Raw genomic sequence first — 22561 nt, 5'->3', positions numbered from 1 at the left:
CACTCAGAAATAACTTATCGTTGTGGACATGCCTAAACAATGATATAATTATTGCAAAGTGAAGGAATTCCAGTATTACATAAACGTGAAAAAACGTAAAAATTCTGGCTGTTAACCATACTGGACATGTATTCCACACTTTGCATGGATTACACTTCTTTTTACGTCTACTGTCAAAGGTAATTTTTTTTTCCAGTATAGCGCTACAAGTTTCGTCTTTCTCATCAGCATTAGTGATCAACAATTGTCAAGAAAGAAGCGAAAATATTTTTATCGCTGTCACACATGCACACACATACACACACACACACACACACACACACACACACACACACACACACACACACACTATGAAAGAAAGAGTACCACGAGATAGTTGCAGGCTTGGTCATCTGAGGCATTTCTCACTTGGCAGCCAAGAGTCTCCAGTCAGGAATTTTGTGTGTTAAGCCAGAGAGACAGGTTAAGGTCAAACAGCAAGGCAGTACATGCGGCGTTCTTGCATTTTTTAATGTCAGTTACAAATAAACTTACATAAATGCAATGTTGGTTGAAAGACTTAAGTTGTAATGTTTTGCAAGTAAATATACACTAGCTAACTTAACAGAGAACTAGAACAATCTTTACCTTATGAATATAAATTAGACAAGTTACAGCAGAATAAAACTGAAAGAGTAATGGTGTGTCCATCTTCATCAAAAAACTGTGAATTCAGGGATGTCAGTTACTTAAGTGCAGAAACATTTCTTGTGGTTGAAGCGATATTGCAGCCCACTCGAGAATTAATAGTGGTTCTCCTTCTAGTGCTGGGGGAAGCAAATGCTCCAGCCTATCTGTAACTAGACTACAGCTCGCCAAGGGCTGAACAGAACAGCCCTTATGTTACCTGTCAGAGTATCAACCCATTAGTCATAACAAAGAATTATGTTGAAAGTCTTGAAACATTGATAATAATGCTCCTAAAGCATAAATATTTTAGATTTATGATATGTGGTAACATTACCATGAACATGAAGTAAGGACTAAAACTGTGAATTACATAACAGACACACTAAGGTCATTTAACTTCTACTGTTCAAGTGATGAAACCAGGAGGCTTAAAGTGTCGGTGGATAATATAATTTAGAGCTGTCAGTTAAATGAAACTGAATCTGGTTGTGTACAACTTGGAATTTCAGAATATATAGGCACCCTCTAAGCTAAAAAACATGAACTGGAAGGATAATCAGACTGTTGAAAAACTGTATCAATTAAAAACCAATTTAAACCTCAAGCTGTGACGAAATACTCTCTTATGCCATGTAACCTATTGAGTCAGCCAAGAAACTTTGCTCTTGCCCTACAGAAAAGTAGCGCTCTATATTCTCTTGAGTAACTAATATATTGCACAAACTGAGAAATAGTGTAAGTAAAACACTAGTAGACACTGAATTTTGATTTGGCTACTTAAACTTTACTTACAGAATTTTTGTGGGTCAATCCTCCTGATTTAAAAAATGCTATCAAATGGCAATAGCGTCGTTAGAGGTATAAGAACACTTACTTCAATAATGTGATGTAAAGAGCATTTTAATCACCTTAACATTTTGACACTCTTTAGCCTGCATATGCAGCTGCATCCGAAATATTAAAGACACTATCAATAATTTTGTCTGAAGAATGTCTACATTTGATCATAACACAATTGGGCAGTCAACTGAATTGTTCTGCAGTAGACTAGCTAAGCTTCAAAACAACCACAAATCACCTGTTAGACTTTTTAAAGGTTCCTAAACGCATTGCATTGTGTATTTTAGAGTAGATTTAAAATTGTCTTCGCTGCGAGATTCAAATAAACAGCGCGCCATACAATAAAAGAGTATGAGAAATAAGATTTCAGTGATATGAATTTATTATTATTACTACCACACTCTAAGCTGTAATACTATAGTTATTAAATGGCAACAGTGGAAATACAATTCGTTTCTTTCGCTGTATATCAGAAATACTTACAGTAATTGCATGTATAATGTTTGAAAGTGAATAAAAAAACTAACTTGAAAACAACTCGCATAAGTGGTGGTTGAAAATAAATAATATAGCAACTTAATAGTAATAAAATAGTAAGTCTTTAGCGTTTCCTTTTTACACCTTTTTATTGTCCTTGAAACACAGTGGATGAATAATGCGAAATGCAGTGTTTGCGTAAGACAGATTTCCAAAAGAACCCAAATTGTAGATCGCAAATACGGATAAACGTCAAGAGAAGCTTCAGACCTGAGTAAGATGACAATGAACTTGGTATGCGATTGTCTTATGAATGTCTCTCTCCCCTTGAAAGATTCTGATCAGCACAGATGGTTTATTCTACAGATAAGGTATCGCTTAAGGAGAAGTTTCACAAATTTAACGAAATGGTTTTCTTCCCTAAACTCTGTTGCCGTAAACAGATAGAGGCAGTTTACAAAAAAGGAACCCATTAACAATTATAACATTTGTGTTTGATATCTTAACAAAATATTCCTCTCCTATATTATTGAATTCTTATTACTCTTAAAAACCTCAGCAATTTGAAGAACTTTAATAATATCTGTAGTAGGATATATTAAGCTGCTTTTTACATCCTTCAGTATGATCGAACCAGTTTAGTTGACATCACTTTAAAGAAAAAGTCAGCTAAACTATCAGTAGAGTGAATTTTTTTGTTTCTTACCAAACCATGCGTCCAATTATTCAGTTATATATTCCGAGCACATACTAAGGAAAGAATAATCTGATACGTAACAATGGTTTACAGCTATTGAGCTCACGTTATTAAAAAGAGGATGTCGTGGCAGAGTGACAGGAGGCAGCATATCTAAATTGAATTCTAGAAAATTTACGTGTTGAGAACGATCTACTTGAGGAATTACGCATTGCCTGTATCCTGACCTAAACTGAACAGCATTTGGGTTATTCCTGCTTCCACCTCCTGTACTTGAGCTGAAGAAAAAAAGCTCTAAGTAGTCCTGGCTTGGCAGAATGAGATTTTCACTCTGCAGCGGAGTGTGCGCTGATATGAAACTTCCTGGCAGATTAAAACTGTGTGCCCGACCGAGACTCGAACTCGGGACCTTTGCCTTTCACGGGCAAGTGCTCTACCAACTGAGCTACCGAAGCACGACTCACGGCCCCTCCTCACAGCTGTACTTCTGCCAGTACCTCGTCTCCTACCTTCCAAACTTTACAGAAGCTCTCCTGCGAACCTAGCAGAACTAGCACTCCTGAAAGAAAGGAGTTCTTCAGGATAAAACATAGTTTATTTCTGCATTATCCTGCCGCATATATTGTTCAGAAAATTTTTATGTTCATTAAATTTAGAATTTATCCACGCAGAGTCATTTTTATTTTGGCACAATAACAGGATTTGCATCAGAGAGCCTTATAGATTTGAAATAATTAATGCAGTTATCAATTCTTTCACAAATTGTGACCCTATGCCCTTTGTAAATCAGTGTCATAATGCCTTTCCCTGGGGGACTACAAGAATAAACCAAGCCAGATACATTACTAACACTTTTATGTGTTTTATTGTTACCTCACACCCACAAAATTCCTTAAAACCTAATTTTATTTTCATTTTCTGAAATGATATCATCCAATAAAGTATAATTATTCTGCAAGCACACTGCGTGATAGTCTGAGTAAGTGAGCTGTGTCAGACATACAAAACACCTTTCCTCATTATTCGAAGAATCTAAAAACCAACATTGTGCTACACGTTCATTACACTTTATACCTAATTTTGCTATTAAAGCCTATTTGCAGCAGTACCAGCACAAACTACATTTACTACAGTTACATCAGTTTCTTCCAATTTTTTCAGGTATTTTTGTGACAGATGTAGTTTTACGTTGACAGATAGTGAATTAACTAAACAATAACCTACACGAATATTCTGTTTAATGCTGTAACCATAAACACGAGAGCCTCTTTTGTTACCTCAGTATCATCACTTCTTATTCCACTCCCTCCTAAAGTTACATAATCTGTTATCTTTTTTTTTTCACTGCAAACACATTAATGTTGCAAAGATTTGATTTCTACTAGCCTTGGCTTCAGTGGTAATTTTTGCAAAACTTCTCTCTGCGAAACCTGGGTAGTCAAGCACAGTCATACTCCACTAGCGAAGTGTTCTTGGGCGAGGCAATTTCACGAACTTTCTCAAACATCTGTATGCCTGAGCAGAAAAAAATGTAGCGTCATACCTAATGTCCTTATTGGTTGAGAACATTGTGATACGTTACCAATGGCTTGAAGTTCTAAAAGCCCTTCAATGGATCTATAAAATTTTCATTGTTTAGCATAGTATCAGGAACTGAATCACATAGTGTTTTTCTCAAATCACTCGATAAAGTACATAATTGCACTATTTTTCTCTTGTGTCACGTTTCATTCGCTTCGTCTCCGTCTTCATAGAACATCCTCAGCTAGAATTATATCATATTTTGCTTTCAGCTTTTTTGGACTCGGAAGGCTGTAGTTATGATCACCATTAACAGAGTAATTAGAGACTGAAACAAAGAATAATCACCATAAGACTACAATAATTTTACAGCATAAAACTAACGTTGAGAAGTATTCCTAGATTATAAGTTCTAAAATGTTTGGCTAACATGTGATCAGCTTTGGAATTTTTCACTATAACATTAACAGTTAAACTACTGATATTATATAATATTAAAAGATATAATAATATATAAAACAGTATAATTATAAACTTAAATTTCAGGCTTGCTATCTGCTCCCGGTGACGCATTAAGAGTATTATCTTCCAGATTGCTTAAAGTTCGCTTTCTAGGCGCTGGTCGTAAGATTTTATCCTTTTTTTCGTAAATGTTATGAAAAATTAGGTACAGTTGCGATTGCCATTGACAAAAGACACATCTGATCATTTGTGTTCTAATGGTACATATATTTATCTTCAAAGTGAGTTGAGCAGGCATAGTTGGTTGTACAATTAGAAACCATTTTCCTGCTTCATGTTTGCTGCCCATCTCTTTGTTATCTCCTTATCTTTCCAAGGAAGCCCATAGTTGTTGTTAAGTTAATTACGTTTCGGCACTTATTTGAAGAATAATTAATATTCCAAGGCAGGGCTACTAAAAGTCTTCGTCACATCTTAGTTAAACTATAATGTTTACTAAATAACTGTTGTTCTGTCACTTCGATTTGTGCAACTGGAAGCTCAACACACTCAGGCACTTTTAATTAATATTTCGCTAAACAAACTACAAAGAAAAATTGAACAATTCATCAAATAAAGCAGTTCACTTTCCACACAGACAAACCATAGGCTGGTTCCACTCAGTGTTTTGACCACCACGAAAGTGGCGGCCCAGTTAACGTTGGTTTCCACAAGGAGCACTGTATTTGTGTGTTAGCCACTCTGTCAAACTTGAACTCGTATCCCAGTTTCCTTTCTGACGTGAGATAGGCAGACAGTCTCCAGTTGGTTTTGGTTGGCAGATGACATGCTCCGTAAAATACCTCGTTTTTTCATCTGGATTCTTCCAAATTTGTTTTTGGGCTGCTAATGAGACAAGTCAGCACTGAAACTGCGTTTGTGATGTGTTTTACTTTACCGATTAGTATAGGTTCCAAAATAAAGTAATTATTCTTATATACGCTGAAGAGCCAAAGACACTGGTACCTGCCTAGCATCGTGTAGGACCCCCGCGAGCACGTAGAAGTGTCACAACACGACGTGGCTTGGACAGAACTAATGTCTGAATTAGTGCTGGAGGGCGTTGACACCATGAATCCTGCAGGACTGTCCATAAATCCGTAAGAGTACGAGGCGGGTCTGGGGAGTTTGGGGGCCAGCGGAAGTGTTTCAACTCATAAGAGTTCCTGGAGCCACTCTTTAGCAATTCCGGGCATGTGGGATGTTGCATTGTCATGCTGGAATCGCCCAAGTTCGTCGGAATGCACAATGGACATGAATGGATGCAGATGATCAGACTGGGTGCTTACGTACGTGTCACCTGTTTGAGTCGTATCTAGACGTATCAGGGGTCCCGTATCACTCCAACTGCATACGTCCACACCATTTTAGAGCCTCCGCCAGCTTGAACAGTCCCTTGATGACATGCAGCGTCCATAGCTTCACGAGGTTGTCTCCACACCCGTACACGTTGAACGATTCTCTTCAGTCGTCGTTGGTCCCGTTCTTGCAGGAACTTTTTCCGGCCGCAGCGACGTCGGAGATTTGTTGTTTTGCCGGATTCCTGATAGTCACGGTACACACGTGAAATGGTCGTACGGGAAAATCCCCACATTATCGCTGCCGCAGAGATGCTGTGTTCTATCGCTCGTGCGTCGACTATAACACCACGTTCAAACTCACTTAAATCTTGATAACCTGCCATTGTAAAAGCAGTAACCGATATAATAACTGCGCCAGACACTGGAGCAGGGCAAAACAATCTGGATGACCCGTCAGGAACTTGGAACGTTATCCTCTCGAATGCGAGCCCAGTGGCTTCTCGACTGGAACATGTCTCTCGGTAGACCGGCTGTTAACAACTTGTTCAGTCACTTCCTTTGAAGATATGCTTGATAGCGCTTCATGTCCTTCTTCTTAGTAGTAAATTTTTATTTCATTGATTCAGTAGACTATCTGATCAAAAGTATCTGAAATCACGTATGTAATGCGGGATTGACCACGAGATGTCACGAGAGTCAGATCCCCCAGTATAAAAGGAGGCGAGGAGCGTTGTACTGTCAGCAGAGAAGAAGCAACAGCAGAACTTTTCGCCGGCCGAAGTGGCCGTGCGGTTAAAGGCGCTGCAGTCTGGAACCGCAAGACCTCTACGGTCGCAGGTTCGAATCCTAGCTCGGGCATGGATGTTTGTGATGTCCTTAGGTTAGTTAGGTTTAACTAGTTCTAAGTTCTAGGGGACTAATGACCTCAGCAGTTGAGTCCCATAGTGCTCAGAGCCATTTTTTTGAACCAGAACTGTTCCTTCGAGCGAGCACAGTGAAGGAACGTGGCCTGGTCTTTGGATGCCACCTGACTAACAAACCCATAAGGAACACTTCAGTCCTTCTAAAGCTGCCCAACTCGACTGTTGATGTTGTGACCTGAAGTTGAAACATGAAGGAACAGCCAGAGCTAAGCCAAGACCACGCAGACCTTACGTACTGACGGACAGGAACCGTCGAGCAATGCGGAGGATGGTTGTAAAAAGTCGCATGAAATCAGCCGAAGAAATCACTCGTGAATTTCAGAATCTACTAGCAGTCTAGCTAACACAATGCCCATGCACAGGGAGCTACAAAGAATGGAATAGTATGGTAGAGCACCTCCTCATAAGCCACACATTTCTGCCGTCAGTGCTAAGCAACGCGATGAGCTACATTGCTGGACGGCTGGAGAGGAATGATTTGGAGTAATGAATCACTTTATACCCCGTGAAAATCGGAGAGAAGGATTTGTTTAGGTTCGGCAAATGCCTGGAGAAAGTCACCTGTTATCACGTGTATTGCTGACAGTGAAGTGCAGGAGTAAGGGAATATTTTTCGTAGTTAGGGAGTGATCAATGACGTAGCTAAGTACACTACTGGCCACTAAAATTGTTACACCAAGAAGAAATGCAGATGATAAACGGGTATTCATTGGACAAATATATTATACTAGAACTGACATGTGATTACATTTTCACGCAATTTGGGTGTATAGATCCTGAGAAATCAGTACCCAGAACAACCACCTCTGGCCGTAATAACGGCCTTGATACGCCTGGGCATTGAGTCAAACAGAGCTTGGATGGCGTGTACAGGTACAGCTGCTCTTGCAGCTTCAACACGATTCCACAGTTCATCAAGAGTAGAGACTAGCGTATTGTGACGAGCCAGTTGCTCGGCCACAATTGACCAGACGTTTTCAGCTGGTGAGAGACCTGGAGGACGTACTGGCCAGGGCAGCAGTCGAACATTTTCTGTATCCAGAATGGCCTGTACAGGGCCTGCAACATGCGGTCGTGCATTATCCTGCTGAAATGTACGGTTTCGCAGGGATCGAATAAAGGGTAGAGCCACGGGTCGTAACACATCTGAAATGTAACGTCCACTGTTCAAAGTGCCGTCAATGTAAACAAGAGGTGACCAAGACGTGTAACCATGGGCACCCCATACCATCACTCCGGGTGATACGCCAGCATGGTGACGACGAATACACGCTCCCAATGCGCGTTCACTGCGACGTCGCCAAACACGGATGCAACCAACATGATGCTGTAAACAGAACCTGGATTCATCCGAAAAAATGACGTTTTTCCATTCGTGCACCCAGGATCGTCTTGAGTACACCATAGCAGGCACTCCTGTCTGTGATGCAGCGTCAAGGGTAACCGCAGCCATGGTCTCCGAGCTGATAGTCCATGCTGCAGATAGTTGTTGTCTTGCAAACGTCCACATCTGTTGACTCAGGGATCGAGACGTGGCTGCACGATCCATTACAGCCATGCGAATAAGATGCCTGTCATCTCGACTGCTAGTGATACGAGGCCGTTGGGATCCAGCGCGGCGTCCCGTATTACCCTCCTGAACTCACCGATTCCATATTCTGCTAACAGTCATTGGATCTCGACCAACGCGAGCAGCAATGTCGCGATACGATAAACCACAATCGCGATAGGCTACAATCCGACCTTTATTAAAGTCGGAAACGTGATGGTAAGCATTTCTCCTCCTTACACGAGGCATCACAACAACGTTTCACCAGGCAACGGTGGTCAACTGCTGTTTGTGTGTGAGAAATCGGTTGGTAACTTTCCTCATGTCAGCACGTTGCAGGTGTCGCCACCGGCGCCAATCTTGTGTGAATGCTCTGAAAAGCTAATCATTTGCATATCACAGCATCTTCTTCCTGTCGGTTAAATTTCGCGTCTGTAGCACGTCATTTTCGTGGTGTGGCATTTTTAATGGCCAGTAGTGTACTTTGGCAGCTGGTGCGGAGTTATAACGTGGTACACCCCCCTCCCCCCCCCAATCCCTCCACACACACAATCAATACAAATTGTTTTGGGGCAAGCAGTTTTCTCACGGAATTAGTTAAGTAAACAAAGTATAATATGACTATTTTGTAAAAAGTTTTTATGAACGGAAACAAGTAAGCAAAACGCATTTTTTAAATAACACATTTTAATTGATTATTAATGAGACAGCACAAACATCCAAAGATCTTCTCAGTAGTAGGTGCCTTTAAAAAGTAACTTAGAGTCTATTCGAACTTCTCCTGCTGCAAATTTTGAAATTGCTTCATCAACGTCAATACCTTCAGCTACCCTATTTCCGACTGACATAATTGCCAAACTAGAGAATCGTGCTTTACTCATAGTCCTGACATGGGCTGTATTTTAGATCGATGTGTGGCCGCAATAGTGTTGCTCGTAACACTGCTGCAATGTGACTGCAATAAATGGTGATATTGCTGTGTGGTGGGGGAATATCTGTCTATGTCTTTTTAATGTTTCCCTCTCACTCTCAGCCTTGCTCCCTCTTTCTCACCCCGACGGCGCTGCAGAGCCAAGTCGCGCGAAACGATTTTGTTTCGCTTCACTTTGTAAGTTAGCGCGCATACGTCGAGGCACTCGATGTGTTTGTCGTCTACAGGAATGTATAAGTGGGCAAGCGAGACAACCGTGTGTGTGATGTGCACATCTACGGTCAGAGCTGTAGAACACATCTCGTTGCTACCGTCGTAGTATATCTGAGTATTGAACTACAATAATTTTATTCTCTAAAGCTTTTTAAGGCGTATGAGCATTTTCGAAGCTTCATCACTTGTGAAAATTTCTGCATGACCACCTTCCGCAGCAGCTGTTATAATCAATTATTATTGCTTTTTACATATTAAGCTAACTGTAGTTAAAGACATGAATCAGCAGTTTCAGGTAATTAATAGTGAATAAAATGTTCTGATCGTATTTATTTACTGTTACTCTTGAAAAAAGTACACGTTTCTACCTATGTTGAGAATTTTCATATTCTCACCATTGACAACAAAGAGTTGGCCCAATAAAAAAAATCTGCCGAATTTTGTCTCTTTGAGATCATGGCTGAAGCAATTAAAAGTGAGAAGTGTGTGCCAGCCCCACCATTGACAAGGTTGGTCGGAGTTCTTTCTGACAGAGCGAAGAGTCGACTCCTTGAATGTTTTGACGATGAGTTTAGCAGGCAAGAAATGAAATTTGACGAAATGACTTAGAGAAAAATGACTGTTGCTATGCCATTCCAAACAAACTTTAGTTTTTATCCAATTTTTAGCAAAAAATTGGCCTTTTCTAAATTTTATAAACTCAAGCAAATATGTTGTTTAAATTTCCGTTTCCCAGCTGTCCATTCAGTGGTGTTTGCAATCTTCATCAAAATGTCAAATTTGATGCTTATTAATATCATCTCCCGTCGGAGATTCCAGTCCTCCTTCGGGCCTGGGTGTGTGTGTTGTCCTTCGTGTAAGTTAGTTTAAGCTAGATTAAGTAGTGCGTAAGCGTAGGTACCGATGACCTCTGCAGTTTGGTCCCATAAGACCTTAAGACAAATTTCCAAAATTATTAATAGCATCACTGGTAACAACTACATATTTCTAATGCCTTTGGCGGTGTGCAGTACTGAAAGAAAATCTTATATGCCATACGTGAGAGGTACTCTGGAGGAAGTGCACTTGAATTGCACCTTACTGATCGAAGCATGTTGATCCTGAAGAAAATAGAGAACAGACATTGGATCCAAACAGATGGTGCCTCAGTTGAAACTAAGTAACTTCCAGCAGATAATTTTGTCACTGAGATGGCAAAAAAACTCTCTGACCTGAAACATCAAAGTATGTTACAACTGCGAAACAAAACTTTGATTGCAGTATATATATTTTGCAGAACATTACTTTCTTGCTGTCCAGGATGGTTTTCATAGTTTTCATCAGGAAAACAATGAAGCTACCGTTCATACAATTCTTTATTTTGCCGAAAATAATAAATACATTGCAGAGGTTTTGCTTAATTACTGACAATCAAGGACCTGTCACAATTGCAGTCCATGGTTTTTTCACAAAACTTAGGGATTTGCTGGAACCTGAAATGTAAAATCTCCAAAAAGTTGTATACTTTAGCGAAGAGACTGCAGTCCAATACAAAATGTTCAAGTATTCCTTAATCTGTATCTTTGGGGTAAATACCGCATGCTAGACTATCAGATACGGAATCACCCCTTTTACCCTGTTGCTGCTTCCAGTAACTCAGTTATAGTGGAAATCAATGCATAAGCATCGATATGATAGTATGCGCCGTTTTGTTGTTCATTGTCGTTCAGACGCCGCCTACAGTCAAATGTGAGTGGTGGAAGCAGAATTAAAGGCACGCGCTTCCTCGACGACAACATTCCAGATATACATGGTAGGACCGACACCAGTCGAGTTCATGGCGCAGGTAAAAACCTTGATGATAAGTGAAGGAAACTTCGTAATCCAAGATCGCTGAGAAAAAGCATTTTATTGGATGATCGGTTTCGACAGAGCTCTGCTGCCATCTGATCTTATCCTTTTGAATTATCACAACATATTACCCAGATGCTAACTAGTAGTGAATATGACCACTTGCAGTCGGTGCAGTATAGTTTATTTATGTCCGTACATGTTACTTTGACTTGAACGTATGTGGTGATCTTCATGGTAGTGGGGTGTACATATACAGTGTGAAGCGACTTGCAACCCTAATGGATAATGTGCTGTAAAAATTCAAAAGCATAAGATGCGATGATGACAGCATAGCTCTGTCGAAACCGGTCACCCAATAAAATGATTTTTTAGAGATTATGGCGTGTGAAGTTTTCTTCAGTTCCGCAGATCGCCCCCAAACTGACCATAAAAACATATTATCTGTCAACGAATTGCTGTAGTCTTCCCCTGTGAAATACGACAGCAGAAATACCAAGAGTGTATTTTCACTCCACGTAAGTATTCCCCATACGAAGACAGAGCCAACGATGATGACGATGATGATGATGATTGGTTTGTGGGGTGCTCAACTGCACGGTCATCAGCGCCCGTAAAAAGTCCCAATTTTTTTCACAGTCCATTCCAGCCACTGTCACGAATGTTGATGATCATCATCATGATTATGATGAAATGATGAGGACAGCACAGACACCCAGTTCTCGGGGAGAGAAAAATTCCCAACCCTGCCGGGAATCGAACCTGGTACCCCGTGATCCAGAGGCAGCAAAGACACTACACCATTAGCTGTGGACTCAGCCAACGCCTCAGCGTTTCCCTGACAGCAAGGGTGGCCCATCATCTCACAGGTTTTACACAGTTCCCGAAATGTCGCGAGATATCAACGCTACAACCCAGCTGGGGACCCGAGAAACCTTCATCGCTACTTACAGTTATAATCTAGAATTTTTTCATCTCTACAGATCATTTTACTCATAAAGGTGACCTGAGCTGTTATTACGCCAGAAAGTCGTTGCACTAGTCTGGACGTCAGGCGGTGATTCCACGAACTTTTCAAACTGACCTCGTGAACTGGTACATGCCGACGGAGAATACGAGAGCGTATTCTGCGTCGGCATGTACCAGTTCACGAGGTCAGTTTGAAAAGTTCGTGGAATCACCGCCTGACGTCCAGACTAGTGCAACGACTTTCTGGCGTAATAACAGCTCAGGTCACCTTTATGAGTAAAATGATCTGTAGAGATGAAAAAATTCTAGATTATAACTGTAAGTAGCGATGAAGGTTTCTCGGGTCCCCAGCTGGGTTGTAGCGTTGATATCTCGCGACATTTCGGGAACTGTCATACTACAGATCTTCTGGGGAAGATGGGTAGTGTGACACTTCCCGAAACGTCGTGAGATATCAACGCTACCACCCGGCTGGAGACCCGAGAAATCTTCATCAATAGTTTACGCCGGGAAAGCCTACAGTCACATATATGTGATTAAGTACTTCGTAAAGAAAAATATGAAAACAAAGGAAATCCATGCCGATTTTCAGAACACACTGTGGGACTTCATATTCAACTGTTACCGAGTGGACAAAAGAGTTTAAATTTGGCCGGGACAGCTTAGATGATGATCCACATAATGGTCGGCGAAGATGTGCCATGCCCCAGAAAGTAGGGCAAAAGCACATAAAATGGTCATATAGGACCACCGACTGAAAATGCCAGCAATTTCTGAAGCTGTAGGGCTGTCATTTGAACGGCCATATCACATTTTTTACAGTGGAATCAGACATCAGAAAATTTTCTTCTAGACGAGTGCTGCGACACCGAACGCAAGATAAAAAACATACCGAAATGAAATGTCCGATCAATGTGTGACCCGTTTTCAGAGTCACCAATAAAACTTTTTACGCCGGTTTCTAACAACAGATGAAACTTGGGTCCACTGCTGTACCTCAGAGACAACACAACAGGCAAAGCAGTGGAAACATGTTAATTCACCACCACCAGACAAACCGAAGGCAACACGGTGGGCCGGAAAGGCCATGGCATCAGCTTTCTGGGATGCGAAAAGAATTCTGCTGATAGATGATCTTCCCGTTTATTAAATAATTACGCTGTTGCACTACGCAGCTTCCTGGATCAATTACAGCAAAAGATACGCGAAAAAGGCCAGTTTTTGCAAGGAAGGAAGTCATCTGTCATCAAGACAATGAGCACCCACACAAATGTCGTTGCCGTGGAAAAAAATACATGAAGTAAGATACGAATTGTTGCCACGCCCGCCTTATTCGCCTGATTTGACTCCATGAGACTGCTATCTCTTCTCTAAGCTCAAATTTTTCCTAGGTGGACGGAGATTCTCTTCAAACGAAGAACTGACAGCCGAAGTTAACGGATATTTTGCAGGCTTGGAGGAATTTCATATTCGACATGGGATCAATACATTGGAACATCGCTGTACCAAGTTCATTAGTGTACAGGAAGATGACAGTGAAAAGTGAAAAAGTTTCAGTGCGGAAAGCCACTTCTTTCTCTTCCACTCCAAGAACTTTTTAAACTATCTTCGTATATGCCGTTTCATCTGTCAAGGTGATTTCCTTCCACGCTGTGATCGTCCATTTGCAGAATTGTTGCCACTCTGTGAGGTGCGTTTAGAAGGCATATTAGTGTGTGTGATGGCATCTGTCCCGCATTACGAGGAGATGAGTGTGCCTGGTATCACGGCCTACATGTGGTTGTTCTCCGACACTGAATTGACCTCTGCTGTGGCCCTTTTTATTAGTTTTACATGCTGAATCACCCGGAGGGCATACCGTCGTCTTTATGCAAATGGAGACTGTCGAGTCCGTTGGCATCAAGGCAATCAATATGCAGACCTCTCCCGAGCGGCTAAATGTCCAGCTGTCTTTCCATCGTAACAGATGATTTAGTTGTTCATCATTGTAGGTCGCTGTTTTAGAACTTGGCAGAACACCTTTGACTGACTGAGAAACGAACACAGTCAATTTTTTCTTAAGTGAAAGTCACCAAAAGTAGTCTATTTACATGGTCGTATAACCGTTGCAGGGATGACAAAAGAACCTTAAATACATGTTTTGTACTTATTAGGTCTTGCTTGGTCGATCTCATTACATTATATGCAGGACTCCGTATGTTACTCTTAATTAACAACACTTATTAAATTCACACTCCATGTGATAATGACAATCCGTTGACAGACTCCATTTGAAAATTTTTTTGCAGTTGTTCTGGCCTCTCTTGTAGTTGAGCCATTTGCGGATAACCTACTACTAATATAACTTCGAAGTGCTTCGTTACCACTATCATTTTATGTACGTGAGTATCATCAGCATTACTACTGTTTCCACCAGTCGTTTCAGTCAGCCAATAAGCTTCTTGAAGTCACACGCTGAAATAGAGTTTAAGAACACTCTCCAGTTTGGTGGGTACTGTGCTCTTCTTATGCCAGGTAACTCTAGCGATTATCCGAAAGGTCTTGTCTTGACGATCATGCTTTTGCTTTGGATCTTTGTTTATTCCTTGGTCACCACCGCGGTCCCAGTTTCCATTGGTTCTCATCTTGCTTTTAGCAACATTAGCTGCTCATTGCCCTCTCAATGCAACTGTATTTTCCCGGTCGCTATATTTTCCAGACTGCCACTGGCCTTCGCAGCACATTGTAGGGGTATGTCAGTTGCTGTCTTTTTGTCTGCTCACTTAAAAACTCACCACTGACTTCCAATAACCTTTTGGACTGTGCCAGGCTTCTCTTTAATGAATTCAACAAATGTCCGCTTAATCACTGATAGATCGCTCTTGACATAGGAGAACTGGATAATAAATAAATAAAATTTGGTCAGGTGTGAGTAGGACTCGCGTACTGAAGGTTGTGCAAAAATTTATTACGTATATAGACAGTTCATCTATTCCGGGAATCGAAAATCTCGAGCATATTTGCCTTTTATTGACACTGATACTGTCTAAATATCGGTCTCAGTGATCCCAAGACATTCGAGAATGTTTTAGTTCCAATTTTAAAGTCGGATAACAAAAGAAAGGTTTTTTGTGTGATATAATTATAAACTACGTTTTCTCATTATTGTCCTTTACTAGTACTGTGAAACGCTTCTTCTTGCCAAATTTCATGATCCTACGTCAAGGAGATGTACCCTGTAGGTTTTAATTAGCGAGTGTGCGAGTATCAGAATATGTGACATAATTGGCCGAATTTGTGATTGCATTGGTTAAGTAGATTAACATCTTCACATCACCAAAGGACTACACACCTCGGCACGTGACGTAAATAAGATTTTGAACAATCGGGCAGACAGACAGGAGGACAACACACTGGTCCTATAACGGTTCCATTTTTACCGACTGACGTACGGGATCCTAAAAATAGTTAAGTCAGCAGTTATAAGACATTAAACCAGTTGTTTCATGTTCTTTACAAGCCGAGCTTGACGCAACGTAAGGCTTCCTGTCTTATATCATCCTTTACGCTTTCGAGCTGACCAAGACAGGTTTACTCACCGGTAAGGTCACCGGACAAGATATGAGTCCCCCCCCCCCCCCCCCCATAGACGACCACACAGGTCGCTGTGGAGGACTGTAGATGGTGGCCGCGGGAAGGGGGGAGGGAGGGGGACTGGTACAAAACGGGTATATAACCCACCGTCGCTGACGTAATACGCGACAGCGAAGTGGTATTTATGTGCCTCTCTGTTATGTGGAATCAGCGCAGTAAGATGTGGAGATGTGGCAGAATGGCAGAAAGGAGCTATTGTGTTCGCACGTGGCACGACCACACGGTGACTAAAGTTTTTGCTTCAGTGCGGACTGTCCAACAAGTCTACAGGGAACGCTGTATAACCCAAGGCCAAGTGACAAGGCTGAAGGATCGTCCGTGTTAAATCATTCTAACCAACAAGGACTGGAGACGAATGTCACGCCTAGTCAGCGACAGTCGGTTTCAAAAACGATAGAACTGCTGTTGTCAGTGAACGCAGGTCCTTCACAACCAGTTTCCGAGCGAAGGGCACTGCATCGGATGGACATTCGAAGCTGGGTACCTCGCAAAAGGCCGTGGCTCGCCACAGAACTTAACGCTGGAGGTCTTCAGCAGGACAGTAAACACAGAACTGGACTATAGCCACCTGGAGGCGTATAGCGTGGCCTGTTTAGTTGCGATTTCGCTACTTTTCAATTTAATCAAACCGTCGAGTGCACGAACGTCCAAATACGGCGTTTAATCCGCAGCATGGGGAGGCTGTAGTTCAGACCGCCGTAGGTGTTACCTTTTTTTTTTTTTTTTTTTACCGAGACTTCGGTCCAGTCATTCGTGTTCCCGTGAACAGACAGAAGCCGTGACGGCGTCCTAGGTGCTCGCAGACTGGCAACCCCATCCACAGTCTTCGACTCTGGATGGCCTACTTTCAGGCGCAAGAGCAGCAGTGTAGCCTACCCGCAGGCGCCTCGTAATCTCTACACTGGTTCTGTTAATTGTACAGGCACATTTTCAAAATTCTCAATAAAGGTCGACGGAGGGCACAGAGGAACGGAGGCAAATGAGCAGTTTTAGAGGGACCATTTGCCGTTTTATTGACGCATGTATTAGTGTCGCATCCCACCGACTCCACATGATCATGTCATAGGAACGCACAAAATGAGAATGCTGAAAAGCATATGCACTCTTGTATGTATGTATGTATGTATGTATGTATCTATTAAAACTGGGACCTAGAAACGACGAAGAGGTTGGGTCCCTCAGTGGCCCACAAACCCACAACAGGCCACAGCAGTCCCACCGAGGCCCCACTCTGAACCCAGGGTTAGCGTGCGGTTCAGCCCCCAGTGGACCCCCTGGGAACATCTCATACCAGACGAGTGTAGCCCCAAATGTTTGCGTGATAGAATAATGATGGTGTGCGCCTACTTTCAGGGGCAAGAGCAGCAGTGTAGCCTACCTGCAGGCGCCTGGTAAACTCTACACTGGTTCTGTTAATTGTGCAGGTACATTTTCAAAATTCTCAATAAAGGTCGACGGAGGCACAGAGGCACAGAGGCACGGAGGCAAATGAGCAGTTTTAGAGGGACCATTTGCCGTTTTATTCACGCATGTATTAGTGTTGCATCCCACCGACTCCGCATGATCATGTCATAGGAACGCACAAAATGAGAATGCTGAAAAGCATATGCACTCTTGTATGTATGTATGTATGTATGTATCTATTAAAACTGGCACATAGAAACGACGAGGGGGTGGGTCCCTCAGTGGCCCACAAACCCACAACATGCCATAGCAGTCCACCCACCCCACTGCGGCCCCACTCTGAACCCTGGGTTAGCGTGCGGTTCAGCCCCCAGTGGACCCCCTGGGAACATCTCATACCAGACGAGTGTAGCCCCAAATGTTTGCGTGATAGAATAATGATGGTGTGCGCCTACTTTCAGGGGCAAGAGCAGCAGTGTAGCCTACCTGCAGGCGTCTGGTAATCTCTACACTGGTTCTGTTAATTGTGCAGGTACATTTTCAAAATTCTCAATAAAGGTCGACGGAGGCACAGAGGCACGGAGGCAAATGAGCAGTGTTAGAGGGACCATTTGCCGTTTTATTCACGCATGTATTAGTGTCGCATCCCACCGACTCCGCATGATCATGTCATAGGAATGCACAAAATGAGAATGCTGAAAAGCATATGCACTCTTGTATGTATGTATATATGTATGTATCTATTAAAAGTGGGACCTAGAAACGACGAAGAGGTTGGGTCCCTCAGTGGCCCACAAACCCACAACAGGCCACAGCAGTCCACCCACCCCACCGCGGCCCCACTCTGAACCCTGGGTTAGCGTGCGGTTCAGCCCCCAGTGAACCCCCTGGGAACATCTCATACCAGACGAGTCTAGCCCCAAATGTTTGCGTGATAGAATAATGATGGTGTGCGCCTACTTTTAGGCGCAAGAGCAGCAGTGTAGCCTACCCGCAGGCGCCTCGTAATCTCTACACTGGTTCTGTTAATTGTACAGGCACATTTTCAAAATTCTCAATAAAGGTCGACGGAGGCACAGAGGAACGGAGGCAAATGAGCAGTTTTAGAGGGACCATTTGCCGTTTTATTGACGCATGTATTAGTGTCGCATCCCACCGACTCCACATGATCATGTCATAGGAACGCACAAAATGAGAATGCTGAAAAGCATATGCACTCTTGTATGTATGTATGTATGTATGTATGTATCTATTAAAACTGGGACCTAGAAACGACGAAGAGGTTGGGTCCCTCAGTGGCCCACAAACCCACAACAGGCCACAGCAGTCCCACCGCGGCCCCACTCTGAACCCAGGGTTAGCGTGCGGTTCAGCCCCCAGTGGACCCCCTGGGAACATCTCATACCAGACGAGTGTAGCCCCAAATGTTTGCGTGATAGAATAATGATGGTGTGCGCCTACTTTCAGGGGCAAGAGCAGCAGTGTAGCCTACCTGCAGGCGCCTGGTAAACTCTACACTGGTTCTGTTAATTGTGCAGGTACATTTTCAAAATTCTCAATAAAGGTCGACGGAGGCACAGAGGCACAGAGGCACGGAGGCAAATGAGCAGTTTTAGAGGGACCATTTGCCGTTTTATTCACGCATGTATTAGTGTCGCATCCCACCGACTCCGCATGATCATGTCATAGGAACGCACAAAATGAGAATGCTGAAAAGCATATGAACTCTTGTATGTATATATGTATGTATGTATCTATTAAAAGTGGGACCTAGAAACGACGAAGAGGTTGGGTCCCTCAGTGGCCCACAAACCCACAACAGGCCACAGCAGTCCCACCGCGGCCCCACTCTGAACCCAGGGTTAGCGTGCGGTTCAGCCCCCAGTGGACCCGCTGGGAACGTCTCATACCAGACGAGTGTAGCCCCAAATGTTTGCGTGATAGAATAATGATGGTGTGCGCCTACTTTCAGGCGCAAGAGCAGCAGTGTAGCCTACCTGCAGGATCCTGGTAATCTCTACACTGGTTCTGTTAATTGTACAGGTACATTTTCAAAATTCTCAATAAAGGTTGACGGAGGCACAGAGGCACGTTCCCGCCCGGGAAGCAGCGCGCTAGACCGCGCGGCTAACCGGGCTGGCATATGCACCCTTAGTTGCTTCGGACCACGTTCAGATTTCGTAGAATGATTGTGAAATGTGTCTAGTGGTTCCAATCTATACACGAGAGCAAAAGCTGCCATCGCGCAACGCTCCAAACCGGTGCGACGGCGCTGGATGGGGATACAACCCCAGAATGTCCTCAGAGAAGCGTTGAAACGCCCGAAGGTATCAGCAATGTCAAATGTTGTGAAGAACGTCTTCCTCTTGCTCACTACACTGCGTACTGTAGTTTTCGAGCGTGAAATCTGTGGAAACCAACGCCCCAAGGAAAAGGTTGGTTTCATTGCTGTCCTTTATGCCACGCCCTACGGCATTTTCGTTCCGATTCTGAACGGCAGTGAGTCTGGAATGATTTCCTGGGCCACTCGTGAGAAAACAGTGTGAGGCCAACGCTGGGCGTAACGGTTCTGAAGTCGAGGCGCCAAAAGAAGGGGTGAAATATGGGTATGAGGGGGTGTGACGACCATTGCGATCGTGAGACATTTCCACGGTGGCACTGGGCTGAATAGTGGTGAAATTTGGTCCCAATATAACATAATTAATCCACTTTACACGTGGCATGAACTTCTGAGCTGTGGTCTTTCTGTCGGGTGTGTCGACACCTTGCTGTTCGAAGCATCGTCGATCCCGCGGATGACGTTGCAGGGTGTCATGCTTTTGTGCCATTACAGAGGAAGTGTGTAGGCATATTTGAGTCAAATTTCAAACTTAAGCGTTGCGTTGGGTGGGAATTATGTGGTTTCGAAATAGTGATCCTTCAATTCTGTCGTCCAGTGTGTTTGGAACAGCGGCTCAGACGCAACATCCCTAAGTGTACGGGATCTAATCATCGATTGATACCTTCAGCTACAATCCGTTCATCATGAGAATAAACCTGATGTAAACATCGCACTATGTATTCTTCCGCGTGTGCTGAAATCTTATTGGATTTCCGTGTCACGTGGGACCGCATCCAAGCTGTCCCGAGTACTGTCAAGTACGATAATAAGGGCACGTATCGTACTGTGCGTTAAGTGCACATCGACTCGCAGTACTGGACAACAGCTTTACCGGCGCATTTAACTCGGACAGCACTGGCCCGTCAGCTGGTGCAGCTAGCCTGCAGTGACGTGGCCTGCTGCATTTCACACGTAAAAAAGAGACGGGCAGAGGAGCAATGCCGCTACGAATGTCATTTAATTTTTAAGCAGAATGAAATAATTCACTGCAAATCTCCCACAATACGCTCCTAAGACGACTAGACGAAAACCGCAACACGTTATCGTTTTTAGCTAACGTACTATTGTAATTAAAAACAAGAACGATGAAAATTCCCGACTTAACCATAGGGTAATTTTTCCGCTTAAGCTGTGTGTAAGGTAAGAGAGTATTGAAGGATATCACTGTACAGTTAAATATTGAAGCCACTGAAGGTATTACTTACAGTCAGTCGTCTGGTAATCTCATAGCTCCTTTCTTATCCGAATCCGAGAAATACATTTCAGTTCTGGAAGTGTCAACTGCTACGTTGATGACGAGGTTATCAACGACAGAATGCACGAAGCCAACCAGGCGCAGCATTTTCTCTTCTTCTTTAATGACGAGCCGTTCTATATCCCGCCAGTGTTGGCACTGACGTGTGAAAAAGCTGCGTGTGTTAGTTCCAGTGCGTCTGACAGCTTAACAGTCTGGTTACTTCTCGGGCCAAATCCCGCAACTTGGTTCCAGGTCAGTTCTGTTGGGTTCATACTGTGATGGTACAGTTGCAGACGTAAAAATGCAGCATTATTTGTATGATGTGTTCGATGCTGTGAAAATGATTGTTTTACATGTTTTTACGATACTTATTTACCTCCAGTCCAGATAAAGAGGATTTTGTTTTTCATTTATGCCTTAAAAATTAAATTGTTATCTTTTTTTAATTTAAACAACTTTTGGTAATCGATAATCAAGAATTTCTATTTGTAATGCAAACAGGAATTTCGCTTCTTAGAATCAAGAAGACTTGCATTATTCATAAAAAATGATGATGAGTTTTATGATTACGAGATGTAGGTATTTCAAAAAGAACGAGAAAAAAAATTATATTGGGGAGATCTGAAGCAGCACGAATACCCGCTTGTTGCTCCTTGTCCACTACGCTACCAAGTGCGCTACACAGTCAATGCTGATTTCGTTATCCATCGCAGTATATACACCACCGGCATAACATCAAAGCCGATTATCTCCGTAAATTTGTGAAAAACGTTAAGAACAGCCTGTTTCTCGGCACTTTTTAACTGTGTTATACGCGCGTGTTTCATTACGAAACAGAAAGCAGCTTCAGCCATTTTCATATTGCGCATTAACAGCGCAACAAATAATGGTTCTGAGCACTATGGGACTTATCATCTGAGGTCATCAGTCCCCTAGAACTTAGAATTACTTAAACCTAACTAACCCAAGAACATCACACACATCCATGCCCGAGGCAGGATTCGAACCTGCGACCGTAGCGATCGTGCGGTTCCAGACTGAAGCGCCTAGAACCGCTCGGCCACCAACGGCCGGCGAAACAGCGCAGCAATCAGACTACAACGCTGCAGAAGCTGTGGCTGAAATAAAAACTACATAGCTAAAGAGTGATTAAGAAAAAACGTTGATGACTATCAATGCCTTTGAATATCTTAAAATTTCATTTAACGTAACTTAGTAATGAGATATCTAATACATATGTAGGACCTACTTCCAAGAGCGTAACAACACCGAAATCACCGCACTTTGTTCTGCACTGCCAGACCAGAAACTGTTCTTAAGCGACCCTATACAGCAATTGCAACGTTCTTCAGAGAAAGACCACTTCCCCCACCACAAACGCTACTCCCGTTTCAGTTTACAGACAGACATTAGGTGTGGTGTTACATGATGTTAGCATAGTGTCTCCTCGGAGTTAACAAATATATTTCCCCAGTTTATTTTGTAG

At 42.8% G+C, this 22561-nt stretch overlaps 1 non-coding gene across 1 annotated transcript; it reads right to left on the bottom strand.

Annotated features, from left to right (window-relative positions):
* Positions 1 to 3064: 3064 nt before the first annotated feature.
* Trnas-uga lies at positions 3065 to 3139 on the bottom strand. The gene has a single exon. It is a non-coding gene; the product is annotated as a tRNA-Ser (tRNA).
* Positions 3140 to 22561: the final 19422 nt, after the last annotated feature.

Source organism: Schistocerca americana, chromosome 5 (assembly GCF_021461395.2).
Source record: "Schistocerca americana isolate TAMUIC-IGC-003095 chromosome 5, iqSchAmer2.1, whole genome shotgun sequence".
Lineage (NCBI taxonomy): Eukaryota > Metazoa > Arthropoda > Insecta > Orthoptera > Acrididae > Schistocerca > Schistocerca americana.
The sequence above is the reverse complement of the archived record's forward strand: the minus strand, read 5'-3'. Positions and strand labels throughout refer to the sequence as shown.